At 36.2% G+C, this 7,640-nt stretch overlaps 1 non-coding gene across 1 annotated transcript; it reads right to left on the minus strand.

Moving 5' to 3' along the window:
- Positions 1–6,981: 6,981 nt before the first annotated feature.
- Positions 6,982–7,088, minus strand: LOC120279746. The gene has a single exon (XR_005542049.1). It is a non-coding gene; the product is annotated as a small nucleolar RNA R71 (small nucleolar RNA).
- Positions 7,089–7,640: the final 552 nt, after the last annotated feature.

Consider the following 7,640-nt stretch of genomic DNA (forward strand, 5'->3'; position numbering starts at 1 on the left):
TCTCAACACCTCACACCACATATGACAACAATAGACTCTAGGGATTCCAAAGTGTATATCTGATTCTAAGAATAGACCTAACCCTACTTCTAGGTGAAAGGTCCCTAACCCCCTTTAAGGCCCCGGTGGAGAAATCTCTTAGTCTCGACACCTCACACAACATATGGTTGCTTAGAGTTTAGGGAATATGGAGATAGAATACACTAATCGGAGGGGAAAGGGAGCACTCCACTATCTTATGACTCACCCTCTCAACCCTCTTCAATTTTGAGGTTCTAACCCTAATGGAGACCTCTCTCTCTCACCTAGGTGAACAAATCATGCAAACCAAACAACCATAAAATCAATAAGGCAAGCAAGCATTAGGAAAACAAGATTGAAACTCAACTAAACTCGGATTAAATAGAAAGATAAAGCAAATTCACACAAAATTAGAATCCTTGGGTTCACAAGCCCAAATACCCTCTAGGGGTTTAGCTCTCCATGAAACAATATACAAAACAAACCATCAATGAATGAAAGTATATAAAAGCCATTAATCCCACTCCCCCCACCCACAAATATCTAAATTGATGGCCTTGATGAAATCCACTACAAAGCTAGGTTCGTCAATGTCTTTCTTGATGCTATGACGGAGGAGGAATCAATGAAAGTTGGTGAAGAAATGTCTCCCTAAGACACAAAGATCTCCCTCTCCAAACCCTAGCCGTCTCATATCTCAAGAGCCACACAAAAGATATTCAAAAGAATAGGGCAAATCGGCTATTTATACCCTCGAAATCGGGTTGTCAACTACATCCTCGCTGACAGTAGTGAGCCTCCACGCACCCATGTGGGCTGTAGAATTGCCCACACGATTGGGTGAAGATTTTACCCGGTTACATGAATAGTGTTATACTACAGTGATTTTCTATGTTATTTGCTACAGTACTTAGCATGAACTAGGCTCCAAAACTCTTCTTCTCTTAAGGCCACATGGACGGGCACACATTTGTGTGGTAGTTTATGAGGCTTCTGGTCATCTAATCGTCATTGGGAAGGCTCTTGATGTCTTCACACAAGTCGGGACATCGGAATGTGACTGCCTTTGTGTCCTTCCGACTAACAATCTAACTTGAATTCTCTTGGAATTTGTCACACACACTCATGTGTATGAACTTCATTTGTGTCTTGATCTTTATGTTGCATAAAAAGACTCCCCAAAAATTGTGCCTCATGACCTATCTTTGCTTCATTTTCTTCTCTCAAGGCCTTCACAACCCTATTTGCACAAAGGAACACCAAATACAATTTATGAGGTATAAAACATGATAAAAAATGATGCTCAATGCATGTAAAACACTTAAAGAAATATGTTTACTCAAGAACTTATCAGTAGCTATTTTATAATTGATTTTTAGTGGCTAACTTATAGTTACTAACATAATTCCTAATTAAGTTGCTAATATAAGTTGCTAATGTTGTAACTTCTTGTTGCAGAATTGGTCGTTGTTTAGAAACTACTTTTTGGTTGCTAATTATGATTCAATAAAATGGTGGCAAATTTATTTGCTAACATTGGTTGCCAAGTTTACAATTAAATGCAATTCCTAATATCAAAACTGAAAAATAACAATTATATTATATTAAAATGCTATTTTAGTGAAACTATTCATTACACCTGTAGTAATCTTCTAAAACATGTTAAACATCCAACAATCAAATATTTCAAATATCCAACAAGTAAAACCACAAACAATGTAAACGTTTAGGGCTTAGGATTTAGTATTTATGGTTTAGGTTTTTCGAATTTGGGTACAAGGTTTGTTGGTATTTGGATTAAAGATTTTAAGGTTTAAGATAAGGTTTTATAATGTTTTAGTATTTTTAGAGTTTAGGCATTTATGGTTTGAATTTGAAGTTTATGAAATAAAGGGTGATGTGGATGATAATGTGGATGCCAACTTTGCATCCACGTCATTAGGCCTATATGTTAGGCCTAAATAGCATTACTTTTTTAAAAAGCAAACTTTATTTATCTATTTTTAAAAGTTAAAAAAATATTTATATTAAATAAAATATATTATTAAAAGATAATATATTTGATATATTTATATAATAAAAGGCAACAAATACATGATTAAAAAAATGGCAATGGGGAATCCCTAAACCTTGGTAATCCTCGCAAGAAGGGGGATGAGGAAAAAGTTTTCCCCTATACTTGGTTTTGGGGACAGGGTTGAGGTTGGGGATGGGTTGACAATTTAGAGCCCCTTTCATGCTTTGTAGGGAAAGACTTTCCCTACAAAGTCTTTCCTTGCATTTGTTTTCTCTACAAAGTAAGAATGCAATGTTTGTTATGTTTAATGAATATTGTAATTGAAATATATGCAAAGTGAATTCCTTTCTTTGGTATGAATTCTGTTTATTCTCAATTTTTCCCTTAAATAACAATGAAGTAAAATAAAACTATACCTTAAATAAATGTTGTAATAACAATGATGCCACATCTTAAATAAATAACAGTCATAGGAAATATTGTTCATTGTATTGTTAGAAAATTATAATCCAAAATCAAAAGTAAAACAAAGTCCAGACAATCTAGTTTTCAAAAGTCCACAAATGAAACTTACCCACATTACAAAGAAAAAAAAAACAAAAGCTAAGTGAACTAATATATGACTCCAGCTAGCACACTCTTTATATAAATCTGGTTGGATTTGTCATAAGAAAGTTGGTTTCCCCATTGTCCAAAATAACATAAATTTTCTAAAAACACATTAAATATAGGCTAACAGTTGCCCTTGAAAAGTAATAAGTAAATAAAAGCTTAATCTCCAGTTGCTTGATTCATAGAATCTTGCCATTAGCTCCACATTTCTTGAGCCAAGTTATCTCTAAAAAGCTATCCATGCATTTTAGCCCTCAATGTACTGGATACTTTGTGCATCTAACATAAGGTCAAAATCCATATATGACTCATCCAATTCTGCTTCTAGTGGATCAACAGCCATCTCCCTCCAAATATGATTGTGTAATAATGCACATGCACTTATAATTCGGCAATATGTTTTAAAAGTCCACATCTCATTTTTAAAATTCCAAAACACCTTTCAATGATATTGTGCACACTTGAGTTTTTATAATTGAACAATTCTTCTTGTGATCGAGGAAGTTTGTTATGTCTCCACTTATTTAAATGGTAATGTTGGTCTCTATATGGAAGTAGGAGTCCCTCTTCATTTGTATAACCAGCATCACAGATGTAGTAAAAACATGAAGAGATAAATATTATACTAATGTTTTACTAGTTTGAGAACATATGATATTATTACCTTGAGGAACTTTTAATCTATTTGGCCTTGAAATTGCATTTTACAATATCCTAGAATCTGCTGTAGAACCTTCATAAACAGGAAATATGTATATAAATTGCAAAACTTGTGAACACACACCTAGAACATTAGTGGAAATTTCTTCTTTCCTGTCATGTATCTACGCTTTTCCACATCCGGGGCATTGACCTTAATGTAAGTCACATTTAAAACACCTAAATATTTATGAAGTTTAACATGAAACACATTTATTAGTATATTAACTAGTTCAAATTAAAAAATATTACATTAGAAACATTTATATAAATAACTTTTTTTAAGCATATCACATAACTTGTAAAAGGCTACTCTATTCATCCTAATTTTCTAAATACAAGCAAAATCCAAAATAAACACCATTCCTCTAAAATTGACTTACCTAATGAGATATCTCTCATAAGTGTAACTTATTTTTTTTCTTTTTTCTTTTGTTTCATTTTTTGCTTTCTATTTTTTAGTCTGAAGTGGTTGTACTCTAACATTTAACTAATTATAGAAAGTAGGTTATTAAAATGTAGAGCAACAATATAAGCAGCCAAGAGTATTGCATATTCTTCTTCTATTTTCAGCAACTATAATCCAAAATTGACCTATAAAATGTATGATGAAATCAAGGCCTTTAAAAATGTTGATGTAATCAAAGTATCTAAAATAATATCAAATAAACATAAAAGTATAAAAAGCTTTTAAAAATTTTTTTAGTAAATATACTCTCTATTATAAAAAGTTATTAATCAAAAGCAGGTAGATAATATATTGTCATGCTGGTCATTGCTAAGTTGATGAAATCAAATATTGTCATGTTGATATATTGAGGGCTCAAGGGATAGACTGTGCTTAGCAGAAACACACTATTTAATCATGTAATTATGTAGTTGTTAAATATATTTGTATCTTTATTAATACTTGTCTTCTCATATCTATTTTTTATATAATCATTTAATACAACTTCATAAAAAAATCTTTAATTTTCTAAGTTTCAACATTAATTTATTTTTCCAGCTATTATTGTGTTTGAGAATCTACATTTATTTGTATTTTAATTCAATGATTGTTTTTTGCAAATGGTAGATATGTTGTCTGATAAGTGCTTGTGCGATAAGAATACGAAGTGTTCTTTCCTTGTGTTAAGCATTACTTTTCTCGGGTTTTAACGCTAATATGGGTGTATTTATGTTACTTTCATGCAGGTAGGATTGTGAGGCCGATTATGAAAGAAAGAAGCCCATGTGGATCGTAATGCACTAATTTGGAGGAAATCTTGCTAAGGTTCAAACTCGAAGACATAGGTCGGGATCCAGATGCAGGAATGTGTGACATTCTCCTCGTACTCGAGTTAGCACAACTATTTGGAGGGGCACAAGGGCAGTCACATTCAAGCATTCTGACTTGTGCATATAGAAGCAAGGCGATCCACGACGTAAATGTGTGCCCGTTTGCGTTACTTCGATGAAAGTATGGATTCGGGAGTATTTCAGGCCGGTACTGTAGCAGGGTATTGGAGAAAACATTGTAGGGAAAAATACTACAGTAGCACTATTTACAGCTGGCGGAGAAAACATGAAAACAGAGAATCCACACGGTCGTGTGGAAATTCCACACGCCCGTGTGAAAAATCCACAGGGGCACGCACATGGGTATGTGGATTCCCGATTCCAGCCCTTTAAAAGCCGATTCCAACCCCGATTTCAGCATTCTTTTCTCCATATTTTCCCCTATCTTTTCTTCCACCTTTCTCTATCTTTGGATGCACCAGCGGCTAGGGTTTGGAGAGGCTTTGGCAAGGCTTTAGAGAGGTTTGACAGCCTTCGACACCGCGTTTTTCCTTCGAAAGAGAGCTATTAGAAGAGCTTTCGTTGGCACCGATCCGGCGAGGTGTGCCCTAGGTTTGACGAGGGGACATTTGAAGAAGACGCGGCCGATCCACAAGACCTTCGACATGAACACAAGGTGGCTTTCATTCATGGATTGCATCTCTTTACTTTTGATTTCATTATCGATTGTATTTTGCTCCATGGAGAACTAAACCCCTAGTGGGTACTTGGTTATTTGTGAACCTTAGGATGTATTCATTTCATTGAATCTCTTTATTATGCTTTCAATTAATTGATGTTTATTGTGAGTTCCAATCTTGTAGGCTTAATTGTTTAAATAGTCCCCTAGAGTGACACTAGGCTTGAGAGTTCTTGTTGGTAACTCTTGTGAGTGAGTGACACACCATGAGAGTTAGACAAAGCTAGATTGGAGAGGGTTGAGAGGGTGAGTCGAGAGGTAGCGGAGCATCCCCTTTCCCATCCGGTCTGATCTATTCTACCTCCACATTCCAAGAGTTCTTTGTGGCCATAGTAGAGTGAATGGGCTAAGGGACGACCTTCCGTCGGGGTTTAGTTGCGAGTGTAACAGAGTGAAGCGTTGAAGTGATTTTAGCACCTAGGGATTAATTGTGGTTAGGGACCTTCCACCTGGACCAAAAGGTTAGGTCTATACATAGGAATAGGGTTTATCACTTGGAATCACTAGAACTCATTGCAATTCTATATGAGTACGAGGTTGAGAGGTTATTCAATTTCTCCTCCGAGACATATATAGAGTTAGGCATGGTTGACTTTAGATTTGGGATCATATATTAAAGGATCTCCATGACTCATTAATGCATTAGTTAGAAAACATAATAGGGGGTTTTGCACTTGAAACGATTGTCCTAGGCAGAACAATATCCTGGAACCCCATTTATCATCGATTGCCTCCCCTATCTTTTACTTGCGCCTCCTTTATCTTTTCTTATTTTCGTTTGCATTGAGTTTGTTTTCACATCACTTTTCAACATATTTTTCATTCTAGTTAAATAGCAATCTTTTGTGGTTCTAAGCACTATTTCCCTATGAATTGGAGTACCCTCTCACGGGGTATTATTACTTTGACTCCCGTGTACTTTCAGATACTACGCATAGTCGGTCATGTTAAGTTTTTTTGGCGCCGTTGCGGGAGTAGGCGTTTAGAGATACTGTGCACTTTGTTTTCTTATATATTCATTCATTCTATTTCATATCTTCTTTTCTATCATCATTGTGATTTTGTTTTCTTTCTTTTGGTGCAGCTCCAGGTTATGACCCGAGGGAACCCTTTGATATTGATTGAAGGAGGTCCCAACCTTGAACGTGCACTTAGAAGAAAAGGGAAAGAACCTATACAAGAACAATCTAATCTAGCTGATTTGGAAGTAGAAGAATATGAAAATATGGCAAAACAGAATAAGCAGCAGCGGACATTATTCGATTATGCCAGACCTTTAGTATTGGGGACATAATCAAGCATTGTGCGTCCCCCGATTACAGCTCAGAACTTCGAGCTGAAGCCGGCATTCATCCTCATTTTGTAGCAATCTGCATAGTTTAATGGTTTGGCCGATAAGGATCCAAACAGTTATATAGAAAACTTTATCGAGGTGTATGACATGCTTAAGATAAATGGGGTAACGGATGATACCATCAAGTTGAGAGCCTTTCCATTTTCCTAGAAAGGGAGAGCGAAGCAGTGGCTCCACTCATTACCTGGAGCATCAATTACCACATGGGAAGAGATGGTAAAAGCTTTAATTGGCCGTTATTTCCCTCCCAAAAAATCTGTAAAGCTTAGGAATGTGATCTCATCCTTTGTACAATTGGAATTGTAGTCTCTATTTGAGACATGGGAAAAGTTCAAGGAGCTCTTGAGAAATTGCCTGCAACATGGATTCCGGGTGGATGATTGTTCAAACTTATTACAACGGTTTAAATTCGAGTAGAAGGCAACTCTTAGATGAGGTAGCGAGCATGTACCTTAGGTAGCAAGACCCCCGGTGAGCCCGTCAACTAATTGAAGAAATGGGGTTAAACAACTACCAATGGAATGCTAGGGAGAAGAAAAAGGTGGCCGACCTTCATGAGATAGATGCAGTAACTTCGAATAGAGTGGCAGCCGTGACTACTTGCACCAGGTGTGGTGGAGGACATGCTCTCTCCGATTGCCTGCTCTATATTGGTGATGTATCTTCGATTGAGAATGTCGATTTTATAGTTAATGCTATGAGGAATCAAGGAAACCCATACAAACAACACCCTACAATCTGGGTTGGAAGAGTCATTTCAATTTCTCATCGAGCAACCAAAGGTACACAAAAAGGCCATGGGGCCATCGGGTTTCTAACAACAACAGCAAGCCCCAAACATGGAAAACAGAGTTTCAGGTTTGAAGACCCGAATGAATGATTTGGAGAAGGCCTTAACTATGTTTGTACAATCATCTGAT

Source organism: Dioscorea cayenensis, chromosome 16 (assembly GCF_009730915.1).
Source record: "Dioscorea cayenensis subsp. rotundata cultivar TDr96_F1 chromosome 16, TDr96_F1_v2_PseudoChromosome.rev07_lg8_w22 25.fasta, whole genome shotgun sequence".
Taxonomy (NCBI): Eukaryota; Viridiplantae; Streptophyta; class Magnoliopsida; order Dioscoreales; family Dioscoreaceae; genus Dioscorea; species Dioscorea cayenensis.